Here is an 18,673-nt window from a genome sequence, read left to right as displayed (position 1 = left end):
CCACTTTTGAGTGCACTACATTTTTTATTTTTTCCTAGACAAAAGAAATATTAAGAGAACACAACATAAAAGTAATTTTACCAATGTATGGATGCTTCATTTTGCACAAGAAAAAAATTATCAAGTGCTAACCATACATATAGTGAAAATAATGTCTTAATTTGTCCTCTACAAAACCCAAGCCAAGTCACTGACTTTTTCAGAATTTTTGGGAGTTTTGCTTCTCACCTCTGCAAGAGTTTAAGAAAAACATGCCACACTGAACCCACAGAGACACTTTTTATCTTATCTCTTGAAATTATTTTGGAATGTTGATTGCACCTTGTGTTGTCCATGCATTTTGATATATACCTTTGCCTTAACATGATATACAAAGCATGTTAAGGCAAAGGTATGGGGATAATTAAATGTTTGAGTTAGGAGGCACGCAGAATACACTTGTGATATTACAGTATGTCAGTATGATTCTTAGGCTCTGATGTGTATTATGAGTTAATTAAGTCATGGGAAATAATGTATATGAAAAGATATATCTTCTTTACTTCCAATGAAATAAAAATTTCAAATCAAAAACATCTGTCTTTTTTCGTTTATATGTCAAAATATAATTGGCTATGGTTGGGTTTTGTTGCCTTTATTACTTTTAATAGCTGTACAGCCACTGATTGCCCAAGCTGATGGTTAATTTAATTTCTGTCAATACAATATTGGGGCTGTCTGCATATTCAGGCCATGATTAACTGCAGCAGAGTCCATAACAGTAGTGTTATTATTACTGCATTTAACTACCTCTCGGGAGAAGACAAATTAAATTATGTTGAAAATGCTGTTGATTATCATTACAGACTTATTTGTAGAGCACAATTACTGATCTGTTGTAAAATAAATCAAATTTTTTATCATCGTGGTATAAATTAAATGTAATGTAGGCGAAAGGAGAGTGGTTACTGAAGGAGTTCAGGCAGCTTTGTATAAGTCAACTGAGCACTGAATTAAAATAATAATCACAGATGAACATGATATTAAATTTTAATAACAAGCTACTTCATGACCAAGTGTTCATAGATTATGGGACTTCAACAATAAAAAAGCAAACTTAAAATGCTTTATGTGCTGTTGACTTAAACAAAAGACTGAGGCCTTCATATATAAATTATTTTCTACTGCTGCCTCTACACAAACTGGAAACTCACTTCAAGTAAGCAATTTGAGGCACTACTTTAAAAATATAATTACACTAATAGCTTACATATGATAATACTTTAGCTCTCCTCCTCCCTCTATGATATACTAATCTCTGCCATACTGTATTAGTGCCTTATGAAATGTGGGCCTTTACTGATAACTCCAGCGAAAGCAAAATATGTGCAACATACTAGCAGATATTTAATTACACTGAATGCTCACTAATTAAATGCCCCTTAACCCTACATCTTCACAAAGGCCAGGCAGTTACCCACTGATTCATGAAGACAAAATGAGAGCAGGTATAAATGGTTCTTACCCTGCTCTCTCCATAGATAAGTGATCCATCTTCAGTCATGTTTCTTTTGACCATCAACCATGTCAGGAATCCAAGAAGTAATGCCAGGGAGACACAAGTAGAAGCTGACCCCATTTTCTTTCCAACGCCATTAGCAGAGTTCAGACTGAATCTTTCTCATAGTGGTAGTTCCTCAGCTGGCATATACATTGCATCTCCAACTGCTTCACCAAAATTCTGACAATTCATATCAACAAGGGATCAGTTTATCAGGGACTTGTACCTCTTATGAGTGTCCTTAGAAATTGTACTTGCCCATCAAAACTATTCCTCAACAATCTTTGATCCAAAAAAAATTCTTACCAACTACAATGTATTCCTGCATTCTTTACACTGAAAAAAATACCATTGACATTCATGGACATTTTGCCTACAAAGAAATCACATCAACTCACAGAATTTCAGATTTCTATTTTTAATTTTGCCAGACATTATTACTTTGGTCTACAATCCTCCAATAACTGTCTCAGAGGAAGATGTTCTCTATCCTTACTACATTTTCAGAAGGAGTCAGTCATTCCCATGAATGAACTACCTCAGCACAAAGGGTACTTGAGCCCCACAGTTCCTGGCACACCAACTGGGATTTTGTTCCTGGCACACTGAAGCTCCTAACTGCATTAGGCATGCCTGGAGCTCCATGGCACTCCTTATAGTTAATCACATTCATTATACTCCATGCCTTGCAAAAATTTATATAGAGATCCAGAGTCTACAAGCAAATTACATCTGTAAAGCACCCTTTGGCCTAGCAAAAATATGATGGGCAGAGAGCCATGAGTTCTAGTCACAGCTCTTCATCTGACGTTAATAATTCTGTGTGCCACAGAACCCTTATTATGCAGCAAGGCCTCATTAAGAAAGAGACAAGTATCATTTGCCGTATTTTGCAGAAGGATTAACTCAGGAGCTGTCATTTGTTGTGCAGCAGGACTCAAACCCCAGGTTTTTAAGAGAGCAAACCCACGTTGTACACACATAGCTAAGATGCATTTCAAATCTATGTGCTTGTGTGGGCTTTCCAGAGTTACCAAGCCACATTTCCCAATGTGGCCAGAAGATGAACCAAGAATTTTTACACCGCTGATAAATGTATGAACACTAGCATTATTTTACATGACAGCAGTTCTCTTTCTTTGTTTTCTTTTGTTTAAAGATATGAAAAATATCATTATCATACAAATTTCTGTCTTTCAGAAAAAGAGCAATTGAAATAATTTGTAGAAGTATCTTAACAGATCAAATGATTCAAAGAGTGAAACCCTTGTACAAAACAGAAGAGCAGAGAATGAGGCACAAAGAATTAAAGTTTTTATCTTAGTTGAAATCTAGAGAAGTTGAGATCTATTCCTCACTCTGCTATAAACTTTCTTTAATCATGGTGTGCTCCGTTCTCCCAGCTTAAGCCATAACCACCAGTGGGTGTTGTGATAGCTGCATCCATCTTATTCTGGACATGGTAACCAAGGGCTGTCTGGAATGGTGTCCCAGACGCCTTGCTGGTATGCAAATGTGACCATAAGTCACTCATCTTTCCCTATAAATAGCAGACAGCCCAGGGCCCGTGGAGCTCTCCTGTACGGCAGCGGGCGGCACGCCAGGATCTCTCCTTGAGCAGGACACACCTCTCAAGGTTACTCCTCCAGGCTGAGAGATCCTGTTCCACAACAGATCCTCACTAAGTGGTTACAGCATTTATCATGCCTGTACCATACTTTGACTTCTTAGCTAAAGGATTCATTGTATGCATCTGATCCTTTAGCCATAGACTGTTGACCAAATCTGAGGCTAGAAGTGGATTCAGATGCACCTAGACTCCACTCTGAGGGAAGCAAGAGGATCTACTCTGAAACTCATGACTCAACAGGAGATAAAACTGTCTCCCTGACAGTTTTGTCTGACCCTATCCTCTATGCAGTAAAAAATCAAGTGTACCTTGCAAACAAACCTTGTTAAACCCCTATCACTTTTAGTATCAAGGTTTGTTAAATTGCTTGTTTCTATCAATAAACACATTGCTGCTTCTTTCTTATGAGTGAAGCACGTCACTCCATCAGCAAGGTAACACTACCATAATTCAAACTTGTCTTGCTATTATTTATATTAAAAATATATAATTTCATTCCTACTTTCTTTTCGTTTGTTATATTGGCCTAAAAAGCTCACTTTTAGGATTATTTAAAATGTGAATATGTCACACAGCCTGTTCATTTAAACCATGCATTTCAGGATCAAAGCCATCCACTGAATTGCATATAACCAAAAGATTTTTTAGAAGTCTTTAACCATTTATCACCTCTACTCAACATGAAATTCTTCTTGGCACTTTAGACTACCATAAGAAGGAATAGGCCCTGCCACATGGAATTTATAATACAATTTCAAGTGTGAGACAAAATAAGGGTTAGCAAAACCAGAAGGGCAAGATTTAGCTGTACTTTGAGAAAGAAAAGATGCACCACAGAAGGAAATAGAAAATGTGCAGATATAATCTGTTCTTAAAATATTCTGAGAATCCGCTATGAAGAAGGGTGATAGACTCTGAATGAAAGGAAGTTGTTAGCGAGCTTTCCATACTATGTGGGGAATGTTTTTGTTCAGTTTATGCTACCAGCCAAATGATTTTCAGTTTTCAGTGTAGGACTCATTACTTAGTGTTTCTGCCTTAAAAATAAGGACTGGTAGAAAACTGGTTCTGGAAAACCTTAACAGATCATGTGCCTAGAAACAGCATATATTGTCCTTGGTTTCCTATGTGCACATTTATGCAGAAGAGGAAAATCACTGAGAAGCTGTTTAACTTCAACCATTGTTTCTATTCACACACTACTTCCCTCATCCTAAAATGGTGGTCTATATTAAAAATGAGGTCAGCTAAGCTACACCAAAGTCAAGGGGTTTTAAAAAAAGTAGTAAAGATTTCACTGTGTGTTGATATGTTCCCATTAGCTCACTAAAGTGAACTAGAGTTCACTTCCAATACTGTAAATTATCACAAATTTGACACAAATCTACTCACGTGACATTGACAGAAAAATGTGTGAAATCATACATGCAAAAGAAAATTAATTCAATACAGCTATTTTTTGAAAAGGTAAACAGTGTAAGCTTTGCAAACACAGGATTTTAAAAGAATATAATGCTATTAATATTCCACTTAATTAAAGATCACAAATGACCATAAAAAGCATACTAGCCTGCAGTAAATGATACTCCTAACAATGAATGTTTTGACTGAAAAAACACAAGTACTTCAATATCTATGCTCAATACAGGTGAAATACACTCCATAAAGGTGGAACTCTGAAAGGATCCCAATACAGTAGTGCAGGGCACTGAGCTTATTTGATGTGACACACTCCATTCATCTTCATGAAAGTTTCAAACTCATGAGATAGATACAAACTGATGTCTATTGTCATTTACTGGGAAACTTTGAGGTGCAAACATTTCACACAACTCCCTTATAAACATGAAGCAGGATGATAACTTTGATGGCACTGATGGATGATATCCTTACAGCCAGGGGAAGGAGACTCACATCAGCACTGACACTGTGGGATCTATCAGCTGTCTTTAAAACAAAGTGGATCACAGGAGAGTACCAGAGCACAAACACATAACAGTGCTAAGACTTTGTTCCTTCTTCAGGAACAAAGCACATGTAATTTGATGACTGTTCACAGAATGCCAGATGTAAGGTTCAGAGATAAACTGTTCTTCATTATATGATTATGACTTATAACTATGTATTCCCTATATTATTATTATATTCCATACAAGAGAAATCATACTATGGAATGATTATGAACTGACCATATATGACCATAGTACAGTAGGCAGACCGGTCCCTGTCCCCACATGGGGGAAAAAACTACTGTCCCTGACAAAATGGTTGCACACTGCTTGGTGCATCCTTCCATAGAATACATACCTGACATGCACATCTTTAAGCATCATAAATAATTATGGATGAGAAATAGGAGGATTCAGCTTAACTTGGGTAAGAGAGGTAATAAGCTGGGTAGCATAAAACTGCTTCAGTAACCAGCCAAGTTATTACTCTCATTAATTGTCAAAGCCATTTCTCTGTTCTTTTCAAAGCAAAGCCATCTAGGAATCTTCCCTGAGCTTGTTCAGCCTCAGGACAGACTTTTAGCTTGAACTCTAGAATTCTTTAGACAATACTTTTAGCTATCTGCATAAGTCTTCACTTGGACCTCTGCATACTCAGACACCACTTCCTTAATTATAGCCTAATAGCTTGCTTAATAATTCCAAGTTCTAAGGAATAACATCAGCCATAGAAGCAGCTAATAATATAATATGTGGCACACTGACAGAACTCAAAGCAACTGTTCAGGAAGGGTGTAATTATCCATATTTCACAGATCTTTAAAGTGAGGTTCAGAGGGGTAACATCTTTCCCTGGACACAGGAAAACTGTGGTAGAGACAGAAGCAGCCATGTAGCCTTTATTCCTATACTATCCTACTGTGTTTTGAAATGTGGAGTAAATGAGACATTATCATAAAATATGCTGTAATCATGGTTTTGATTAAACCCCAGATCATGTTAAAATACTGGATTAAGCTCAGTGTTTTAAAAACAATTACATCCAGTACAGTAATAGAGGGACATGTTGAGTAGTTTGTTTTATTGACTCTTAATTAGAAATATATGCTTCGTTTATCATAGTACTCTCTGTAGGAGATCAAGGTGCAAGAGGTTTCAGTTTGATGTCACCATATGAGCAGGTTGGGAACAAGTACATTTCTATAAATTAAAATTAGTGCTTTAATAGGGCCTAAAAGATTTTTTTTTAATTGTCTGTAGGGATGAGTAAATAATTGCTTTGTCAATACAATTCTTTCTTGGTCTGTGAGCTTTTAGAATTTTACTTTACTTTTTAAGAAATATTTTCACCCAGCTCCTAGACAATGTTTTCATCTTCCTTCATTTTGTTCCAGGCCCCATGTTAGAATGAAAATTCTGCTTTTCCAGGAAAATCCTGTATAAGTCACTCAAATATCTTCATTTGTTAAGTCAATAATAAGACTGCTATAATTCTCTGTCACACCAATAGCTCTAGATTCAGTTATATGTGACAGATGAGTTACTAATGACTGTAAAACTTCTTGTTCAAACAGTATGCTATGCTACTTTTAGAAACCAAACATTTTACCACTTAGATTATGAAAATGTATCTGACCTGTCTTGTAAAATAATCAGATACATTTATAGCAAATTTTGTGCACTATGCAGCTAATTAAGAAGACAATCTTTCTGTAAAACAAATTATTGGACCTGAAGGGTACTCTTGCAACTGCAATATTTCAGGCAAACAAAAAAAACCAACAAATCAAGGAATAACCTTTTCTCATTTCATTCTGAAAAAAAAAAAAGAAAATGCTACATTTTTTAAAAATCTATATATAAATCATATTTCTTATGAAACCACAGCATCAAGAACCAAAACACTTAGAATGTCCATAAGATTGCTGCACAGAATAATTTATTTTTATTGAAAACAAGAAGAAAAAAAAACCACAAAAACCCCCATCAAAATTATGTGCAGAAGTCACAATTTCTTGCAAAGTTCTGCAGGTCATTCCAGGCTCAATGTGAAATAAAAATATAGAGCAGGAATGCTGTTTGCAGCCACTACATACAAAATAATTCATTTTACCTCTTTTCAGCTTTTGAAAGGTATAATTAGACAATGTTAGTCTAAGGCTTCATCTGAAACCTGGGCCAGTTCTGGCTGAAATTTTTAGTAGTCTGCAACAACATGTTTTTGGCTTACATTACACTCATTTTACAAACATGACTGAAACATCCCTCAGAAACCTCTCCTATTCTCTCTCACAAAGAGAGCACACATGATGCATGTGTTCAAAAAGCACTACACAGCATCACAAAATATTTGTTACCAGATTTATTTGATAGCTTGTCTATCCATCAGCATTAAAAAAAAAAGGAAAAAAAAAGGAGAAAAAACCTTAAGACACAAGAAAAAATAATTGTGGAAGCCAGATTAGGAGAACAGTTTAAGATGTTAATTTAAGATGTCTCTGTTCATATATTTTACTGTTATTGTTGTTACTGTTTACTGTTAATATTACTGTTTTTATTCTTTACTTGTCCACTGATATTTTGAATTATGACTCAGTCCATGAGTATCTCTAGTGTATATGAAAATATATCCACAGAATCATCTTAGTTCCTTAAGGCTATGTGGACAAAAATACATGTTCACCAAAACATACACCAAAGTTTGATTCCCTTGTACTTAATAAATAAGCAACAGACCAGGGAGCAGTCTGGTTTTCTCCATCAGGTATCTCAAATAATCAGTACTCAAAATATTCCTACATTCTGTTTGTTCTTATTTCCAATTACAACTATTTGGAATGTTTTCTCCCATATTACTCAGAGTAGCAAAACCCAAGGGAATATCTCTCTTTCTCTAACACAGAAAATTAATTAACTATATTTTCTAGCTAAAGCTGAATGGTGATTTTCTGGGCAGTTCCACTGCAAGGGGCATCTCTATTGCTTTCAGGTTTTCTAAGAGAGATTTACCTGAAAGACATACAAACCCACAAAAATCTGAGCAGCGTGAAAAAGTATTGCAAGGGGCAAACAAAGAGGAAAGTATAGGAAAGCTGCAAGAGCAGCTTGTTTCCTGTGTAGGTGAAGAATGTGCCTTTCTTAGCAGCAAGTTCATGGGCCTGACTGGTGATACCATCTGAGCATCCCCTTGATATGAGCTCCAGAAGTATTCACCATACCCTGTGCTACAGGGATTTTATTATTTTGAAACTCATTTTCTTAGTACACTTTTGAACACTTTTGAAATCCTAAATGATAGAGTACAATGAAATCAATTGATGAAAAATGCTAAAACCAGAAATTTTATTATCAAGGGCACTCAAAATGAGGTTGAGCTGCTTTAAATGCAGGTATGTGTTCCCAGCTAGTCTAATCAATCCCATATAATACATACAATTGCAACTTTATATCTTATTATTGTCTCCACAGGGGTTTTGTGGAAACAAGATGCTGCACATTACACATTTCCTATGATAACACACAAACATTAAACTATGTTTTTAAAGAATACAAACATGGAAGCCTTAGTGAAAAGTGGGCAGCATTCCTTTTTATGGGAAATCTTATTTGTAGGGATGCAGTCCAAGGACTGTTTTCTGCCAAAATAGCACAGAAAAATGTCCAACTGCCTTTGATAAAAGAAAAAAAATCCACCTTGTAGTCATCCGTGTTAAGCAGAAAGTATGGAAGTTAGTGAATGGACTAAATTAGAGAAGGACTAAATTAGAGAACCAAGCTGAGAAAGGACTCAAACCCAGGAATGTATTTTGGCAAAATTAAGCCTTAGTTTAAAATGACACATCAGAAAAGAAAACCCTCCAAAATCTGTTAGATTTTTTTAAACACCTTGCACTAATCATCATCTTGCACATTCATCAAGGAACCTTTATCAAGGAACCTTCATCAAGGAACTCAAGAACAAATAATTGTAAGACATTCAGGAAATTCAGCAGAATTCAGGAAAAGAATTTGAAGGTGTTTAGGTGCTGCAGCACCTAACTGTTGTAGCTGTAAATGGTTTCAAGAAACTGCTGGTTCTTAGTTAAAATCCAAGAATTTGTCCCAGATGCAAAACAAATCTAAGAATTTTGTTTCTCATCATATCTGTGCCTCTTTAAATAATTAAAATTATTATTCACTATACATTTTTGCTCATTTGTTTATCCAGATATTCTGGCACCAATATAAGAACCATTAAGCACACAAGATAAGCATGAATTTTACTGATTAATAAATCAGTGGAAGGCCTACACAAACAGAAACTACACTGTGTTCATTAACATAGGTTTCAGTATTTCACTAATGAGATGTGACTTGCTTTGGCATTATAGGCAGTAGTTTGATATTTTAAAGGAATGAAAATAATCACCTTCGAAGGCTACTCTATGATATTGGTTCTGGTTATCATCTTTGCTTCAGATTTTTTCCAATTTAAAAAAAAAATTATTTTTTATAGTAATGCATTTTTAATATTCAATTCTACTTGAGCTACACAACTGCTGATCTAGCTTCACAGATAATCTTTAGACAAAAATATTTCTCCTTGGTTTATTGTCATCCATAATGAAAATTACTTTGTGATTGAGTACCTTTGGTGCTGAAGAGTATGCACTTCTTTGTCATCTTCTGTTCAGCTTCAACCATTAACAGTTACTGGGTTTTTTTCTAGTTGTACACAATAGATCAAGAATTCCTGTCATATTCCCCAAACAGGTATCTAAACCAATCTGAAATACTTCAAGTTACTTTCTGTAGGAAGTGTCTTTCATTATGTTAAGCAATCTTGTAGTGGTTTTTATCTCAAGCTCTCCATATATATTCTTTCTAATCATGAATATCTGGAGTGGACACATTGTTTTGGGAGCTATTGCTTCTGTATCAAATATAAAATGAATGTATTCCATTATTCTAAAAAAACCTTCTATACTCGCCCCTGAAGGTTCCACTAACATGATGAACCATGGCACTTCACTAAGAGTAGAGCACATAGGAATATTCACAAATAAATCCTCGCTGAAGTTGTTTCTCACACAACTTTGTCCTACACTTCTTTGTTCCTAGGTACACAAAACTACCTTTTGCCATTGAAATGGATCCTGCACTTAACTTTTACACCTGTTTATTTTTCAATCTGAAGCATATTTCGTCAGTAATCTGTCATTCTGCAAATTTCACCATTTTGAATGATTTTCTCACTTTCCTGTCAGCAACCATGCTACAAATGGTATTGTATATGCAGACATGTTCCTCAGGGCCTCCTTCGCTCACACCCAAATTAAAAAAATGAAATATGCAATTAAAATATTTTATTCTTTCCTTTTTCATCATAGGTAGTTGGCTAACATCTTACAATAGTAGGAGCAAGATAGTTTTCTTTTTTTTCTGGGCCCAAAGTCATATTCAGACTTATCTAACAGCCTGAATATAGCTGTATGAGCTGTATGTATTTCTCCCTCCTGAATTCATTTTCTGCTACATCATACATGAAACTAGTTTATTAGCTCTTTAAAGAGCAGGACAATAATTCAACTCTGCCATGTCTGGGCACACAGATTTTCTGGAAAATATCACGTAGGTTGTAATGTTATTGTTGCAAGAGTAAAAAAGGGGGGAAAAAAAGGTATATATTTCCAGGAGATAATCATAACACTTGTGTAGCTACTGTGCTTTATTTTCAAAAGTTTGAAACAACATGAGCTATACATTCTTGCATACAAAGAATGCCCTCTCCTCTCTCAGATTTTTGGACAGGGATTGATTGGCCAGAATGTTGCAGAACTCAGCAGAGGTCAGCTGACAAAAACTTTTCAAGGAAAAAGCAAAAGATCAGGTCAGTAGTACATATAGGAGATATAACTTTTAGTCAAATATTGTTCCTCTTCCACAACAAAGCTTGTTCCTCTTCCCACAACAAAGCACACATTGTAAACAAGGATAAAAAGGTAACTGCCAGCTTTATTGGTCCCAAAGGATGTCATTGTCTTCTCAGACCTTCTGATGTCACATCACCACTGACTGCAATGGCTATCATATCAACAGCAACGGCTATCACGTGCTGAAGTCTAATTGTGGAGGGTCTGTCACAAATTCTTTAAATTTTTAAAGTATATTTAGTGCATCACTGTGAGGCTTCTGGCAAAAGTCAAGGTCTGAAAAGGTTTGGTCTGGAAACATCTTTTAAACATCCATAAGCCGCTCTTTTTTCAGAAAAATTCTGTTTCTTAGACAGCAGTTTTGGTTTTTTGCCACTGCAAACTCTTTGTTAAGAGCATGTATTTTTGTGAAGAATTCAGTGATACATGTTTCAGGATTAGCTTTAATTATCATGGTTACAAATTGTCCCTTGGGTCATCTCTTAGAATATCCCCTTTTGCATGCCTTCTTCACATAGTTACAGATAGACTTTTGTGAGCTGAAGGGTTGTAAAGCACACTGTTGTCAATAAAAGAATTTTAAAATGGTCAGAAGCCACAGAGACTATTTTTCTTGTCTTTGGAATATTTCCTTCAATGTGCCAGCCACTAGGAAGAGGGCATCTGTGTTAGTGGAGCAACAAAAATGTCTAGAAACTTACTTACTATCAGTTATGTTTCATGAAGAGAAAACTGTGCTTTGCTAAGTCTGGAAAAATAGAAACAGGGATGATATATAATGTAAATAATAATGCATAGGTAGCTAAAATGGCATCCCATTGCTGAAGTTATTAAAAAATTTTTCATCAGTATAGGTATTGTCATTGAGTAACTGGTAAGGACTTAATTTTAAGTAGTGTTAACCATTCAACAACCAACCAGAGCTCTAAAAAAACTCTAGACCATCTATTTCCATCACAAGATGTGAAATGTATGCTACAATATAATGTATTTTCTTCATTTTAGAAGTGGTCAGAAGAACAAGAACGAAAGCAAAACCATATTCCTTAATTTTTAAATGGGGATCACATCTTTTGATTTGCAATTAGAAAGAAAAAAATCAGAGTTTTAAATGTTAAGAAGTCAAAAGTAAACTACTGAGGAAATATAGTTAAAGCTGCAGGATCAACTCACATTTCCAAACAGAGAAGTTATGTAAATTCAGCTAGCAATAGCCACAAGAAACAAATTACTCTATATTATGCAATGTATATCAGGAAATTGTAAATGTTAAACAAGAATTAGCTATGAAACAAAGATAGGCAAGAAATTAATCTATAGAGGATAAAGAACAAAAATTCCTCAGGAAGGACCCTTTCCAACACAACAGCTCATGGAAGATTAAAGGTGTTCTCAAAAGACAGCTATAGGTCATAGCTATAACATGTACCCCAAGAATTTCCTTTTGCATTTGTTAAGCAAGGGAAAATAAAGCAAGTATAGAGCAGCACACAAGAGATCATTAAGCAGATGATGAAGACAGACTTTAACTTACCATAGTAGATCTCTTCTTGGAAAAAATTAATTTGGTTGACTCTGTTGCCAGGAGATGTTTGGGAGAGGGCCAAGAGACTTATGGCAATAAATCAATGAGAAATAAAATAAACACGAATTAGAGATATTGTCAGAAATTTAATGTCTTGCTATCTTGCTTTTCATAATACAAGCTAATTCCTTATAAATGTTCCAGCTATTTTTGCAAAAGAATTTTTTTTTTAATGGCACTGATCCTAATGACATTTGAGAGGACTTCAGTCAGTAGAAGCAGAAAAAGGCAACTAAACCTTCTTTCTGCTCAATACAGTGTTTTAAGAAAAATCAAATCAAGCCAGAGAAAATCAAGCAAACAAACAAGCTAAAGAAAAGCAGCAAACTACCAAAAACATGAATTGAGTGATTATGGGAAGGCTGCAATGTATATAAAGTTTCTCTCCATGGCCAACTGATGCTTGCATAGCACTGAGCACTATCAGAAAGTGATGTTGGTCAGTTACCTGAAGTTCAGAAGAGCACAGGTACTACAAAGGGTACTCGTAATGTTATCACTATAATTTGCATTGTCCTTGAAAAATCAGGATATTGGGAGGCAGAAAGACAATTAATGGCAGGTTTCAGATCAAATTTGGGAGAGTACACCAGTATGTGCAGGCATCAACAAGTCATGACACTTCACTGTATAATAGGCATGTATTCAGGAATGCAAGTAATTACATTCTGTCTTCTCTAAAACAGTGTCCCTTTTGTTTCATGCTGAGAAGTCATTCTTTCCTAGTATACACTCTGGTGGATAAGTACATACAATTTACATTGTATTATACCAAAGGAAAATGGGGCATTTTTAAAGGAAAGGGGTGACTCCAATATATGTCCCGCTTTTGAAAGATATTCACATCATATGACAAAATTGCCACATAAATATAAGATATAAATTATTATTAAAATCAGCAAATGCTTCTTTATTTCAGAGGATATTCTTTTTCTGAAACAAACAGAAATATCAAAGAAGCAAACTGCCTGTTATTCCATGTCAAGGAAGGTGCATATAAGCAAATGAAATGGATAATTTAAACTAAAAGCAATACAGAAATCTCACTTCCCCCTTCCCCTCCCTCCTCTACTCATATATACACCACACAAGAGAGGAGAGATGCTCAACAGCATGATAAAATGATCCTCCAATGGCAAACACTTTAAGGAACTGACTTTCAGCATCCCGTCCGTCCTTCAGTTGGTCTTATTGCTTAGGTTGTAGAGTCAGAAAGTTATTTAGCTGTACACATTATGTTCTGAGTGAGCTGAGTGCATGTAATTTATGACTGTTGCACTTTAATGCATATTTAATAAAGCTGCAGACATTTATACACCAAATCAACTGTGTCAATTTTGTTTGCTTTGGGAAGATGGAGATGTCCCATGGCAATGCTGACACTCCTAGTGAGATTTAAATTATAAGACATTTCATTTGAGAGGAGAGCACTTTTAATGTACTATAGCTTGATACAGCAAAAATAATCAGCAAGGGCTGACTAACAGATACAGGGAATAAGAACTAGGATAAGTCTTGTAAAGAGTCTCACCTTTTGCTTGCAGACAAAAAGAAGGAAATTAGATACTAGCTGGCTCAGAAAACCCCCAGCAAACAACCAAAGCTGACAATTAAATTTCACCTCAGGTTTTAAGGGGAGAAGGGGAGTCCATGTAAAACAGGGAAAGAAGGATAATCTTTCTAAATTAGAATTGTCTACAGAACTTCTAAGTGTCATTTCTTTTTGCCATACTAGTACCACTACATAAATAGAAGTGACTTTTCTTCTCTGCCATTAAGTTTCACAGCAGAAGCAAACTCTCTCCTGATGCCTTGCAATAGTAACTGCAGTTTTAATCTGAGATACTTGTACCAATTACAAGGAAGATAAATTTTCCTTTCATCTCTTCATATGCTTTTCAATCTAATCAATCAAAATGTTAGGGCAAGAGCAACAACTGATTCAATAGTTTCTAAGTTTATAAGCCTTTTAAATAACTGCATGTGGAAGATGCCTCCCATCCATTAAAAAAGCCTGGACTAAGGCTAGCTGCTATTTGAAGCACAGATCTGGACTGCGCTCCTTGTTCTGACAGTTTTTCAGATGGATCTGGCTTACCTAGCCAAGCCTCAATGCTGCTAATAGCCTGGAGGTCTGCAAGGCAGATTTGAGGAGCCCATGCCAAGCTGCACACTGCTGCAGCAATACAGCCAGCAGCAGCCAAAGCAGCCAGCCTGAAGCTGAGTGGAGATGTCAGAGCAGTGATTTCAGGGCAGGTATGTCCACAAATGTCCAGGTTCTTCCCACATTTGAGGGTATGAACATTGCTGCTGAGTCAGGTTTTGTATCAGAACTTGAGGATGTGCTTAGAGAATTACTTCTTTTCTTTATAGTAAATATGAATTTCTCTGATGGTTTACAAGCCAGGTAGTGACACATATGAATATATATACAGGATATTGTATATATACAGGATATTGGACAGAGGAGCCTAAAATCTGAACTAACACAGCTGAGAGTTTGTTAAAACCAAAAACTCCTACTTGGAAAAGAGTGCCCTGAGACCTTTCAATATATATTCTGAAACAATTGATGGTAAAAACATGTGATCTTAATTGAAGCAATGAACTGCAAATCTCAATGAAAATGTGTCAGGAAATCTGTACTTTGTTTTGTAAAAATCTAGAAAACTCAGCCATTTAAATCAGAATAGTTTATTCCTTAAACACTAAGAATAAGAACTTAGGGGACAAAAGAGACTGACTCCATAAGAATCAGTGGGAGCTTCACTGATGTCAACTGACCAGGATTCCACCTGGTAAGCATATTTTGCTCCTACAAATCTGATTGTTATTATTCTTTTTATGCATACTAATGGTGAGATTTTGCAGTATTCACATATACACAGCATGTATTTATTGTTCTCAAAACTTAGGACTGTAGTAGGAAATCTTTATTCCTTAGGTTCTGTTTGCAGATACATTGTCTATCAGTCAGGGAACCAGGCCACTCTGGAGCCCCATAGTTCATAAAGGGTCACAAAACACCAAAGCAGATATGTGTGAGAATGACTATTTGTGACCAGAGAGTAAAATATCTCGATTTTCTAGAATTTCATGTTATATCACTGCTCTTTTTTTATTTATTTTTCAACCAATTTTCAGACTTCTTCCTTGTCCCCCTTATAAATGTTTCTTAAAATATTCAGTGATTTTGATTGGACTTTTAGAACTTGTTCTTTTAATCTAATTTCTATTCCTCCCTTGCTAAAGCTAAGGTTTTCCCCCTTTACACAGAAAGAAAACAGAGTAATACAAACTATATGAGCAAAAAAAAAATATTTACCCTGCATGTATAGAGCATTTTCCAGCCTGAGAAGCAAAAAGGCACATCTGGAATAAGGGTTTTTGGGAGACAGGTTCTTTTTGCTATAACATTAGAGTACAATGCAGCAAGCTATGGGCTGCCTGTTCTGATAGCATGATTTATTCCTTCTCATCTGGTGTCACCAACTCTACCCTCACTGCAGATGATTACAGTACAAAATCATTTAAGGTTACAAAACCCTGCTCAATCAATACTATTCAGTCCAGCAGCTCAAGGGTGTAAAAAATTCTCTATGTCAATTGTTCTCTCCTCTACTGTATATATTTAAACTGGACCTTGGGATGACCATTTATTACAGTGCATTTTATGGACTCCCAAAAATAAATGACTTTTTGACACAAACTTTCAGGCTTTCTAAATCCAGCTTCCACACTGCTTGAGGCTAGAAATTTCATCTAAATATTATTGAATTCCAGCAGAACATTAGCATGAAGAGATATTTACAATAACACAGCCATTACAACTCAATCAAAAGCTGATTTCAGCCAGAATTATGCAGAATTAAATCTTGCAGGATTCAAATTATTAAAAATCTGAGACTCAATAAAGTGTGGTCTAGAAGTCCCATTTATCAAGGGAGCTGAAGTGCTTCTACAGTTATAGTGAGTTTTTCATATATATTCTGCAAGAATTTGCATGAATTTTAAAACATTTGAGTTTAATTCTTATAGAAATCAAGTAACTATACCATATTTATATGGCAGTAGGAGCCAACTGAGAATCATTTCTTTATGTTTTCCTTTCTACATATCACATTTTAAATACATTATGTTTTTTTATTTCTGGTTCCCACTGGGTAGAAAAACGTTAATCCAAAATTCAAGAGATGTATGTACGCTTGATTACAATAAAAACTGAACCAACACACCATTAAAAGTAGCTAGAATGAATTCAAAGCAACAATTTAAAAGAACGTTTCTAGGCAGATAATGTACTGAAAATAATCTTTCAGTTATTATAGTTGACCAGAGCAATTGTATTCAAAATTCAGTATATTCATTTGGCCTTTTTCCAACTCATCAACTACAAGCAGGGTCAGAGTCCAGTTCTCAATAGTAAGGCACATCTCACTCCATATGCTCAACTTATTCCCCTCCTCTTACCACTTCCCACCCCAATCCTCCAAACAAAACATCCCATGATTAATTTCAGTATTTTTCATTGACTTGTTTAATGTGTGATGGATGAAGTCCTGGCACTTGTCTCGCTGTGAATCCTTTTCATCACTTGCTTCTTTCCAAACCACAGCACTATGATCCTAATCCATGTGTCTTATTTTCACAGAAAAACCCAAAGCCTGTCTTGGCCCTTGTAAGGATAAGTGAAGGAATGGATCTTCAGTCAGTAACTTCAACACTCATATTCCACCAGCTCAACACTTGGTTACAGAACAGCAATACTGATCTAAAAAGAGGTTTCAATTCCCCTGGTTTTACCCCGTCCTCTAGAAATTATTTTGACTGCATTTCTGAGTAAGTTCCAATTGTTTTTGTATTAAACAGATGTAGAAGCAATGTCATATACAGAAGCTAACTACTCAGTCTGAACACTTCTCTAATTTGAGAGATTAGAATTATAAGATAAGATTTATGACTGGCAGTGTTGAAATATCAGTTTTCAGTCCTTTGTCCTGGCTCATTTTACGGTACCAAAATAGTCTAAATAACCAAAAACTACATTATATGCTGATGTCAAAAGAAAATGTCCCGTGCATCTTCACAAAAACTAATTACACTCAATCACAGAGAAATCTCCTAGGGAATTAAAGAACTGAGTTGCTTTCTTCCTAACCCAAGCTTGCCATGAGATCAGGTCATACTAAAAGCTACAGTTTATAGTAAAACCTGTAAGCAGCATCCGCAGCTCTCTAGGCAGGACAAGATCAATCATGGACCCCCCCCCTCCCAAACACTCCCTTCCAGTCCTGTCCTTTCTCCCACAGCAGACCCTGCTAACAGAGCATCTCCCAAGCAATGTCTGTGCACACCCAGCTGTCAGCAGCTGTGCTGCTCTCATGGAACCAGCTTCTCCAGTTCTGTCATCGCACAACAGCTCCTTCACATGCAGTGCCACTACACTGCAATTTACACTTCGTGAAGATCTGATCTCAGAATTTCTGCTCTCATGAATAGAGAGGGGGGATTTGGATCCAATTTGCCGTATTCTAGCTTTGATTTCATTCTTATTTAAAATTAATTTCAAATTGACCAATAATTCTTTAAGTAAACTGCTCAAAATTAAAAGGAAATAAGCTCAGTCAGCAGTAAGAACAATCCAACAGCTAAAGCACCACTAAGAAGAGGTGTTAAAACACCATCTGTAGATATATTTAAAAAGGGATTATGGGGTACACTGAAGATTAGATGATCTAACATCCCTTCTAGTTTTAATCTCTGATTCCATTGTTCAGTTGGCTTAACAAAGAATACCCATATTAAAAGCAGTCCTAAAACATCCAATAGTGAAGTATTTTTCAGGCAAAATTGTCGTTAACTGAACCAGTCATACACCACTCACCAGGCATTTGAGCATTTGCTTTTCACCAGCCTGAAATTATGTATACTTCGCTCAGGTGTACTGAAACCACTTTGATTTTTATATTAAAACTTTATTTTGGTGAACACATAAGAGGAAAAATGTTACATGGTATCAACCAAAATTTGACTTTGATTTGAGATACAGAACACCAT

Source organism: Molothrus ater, chromosome 6, assembly GCF_012460135.2.
Source record: "Molothrus ater isolate BHLD 08-10-18 breed brown headed cowbird chromosome 6, BPBGC_Mater_1.1, whole genome shotgun sequence".
Lineage (NCBI taxonomy): Eukaryota > Metazoa > Chordata > Aves > Passeriformes > Icteridae > Molothrus > Molothrus ater.
The sequence above is the reverse complement of the archived record's forward strand: the minus strand, read 5'-3'. Positions refer to the sequence as shown.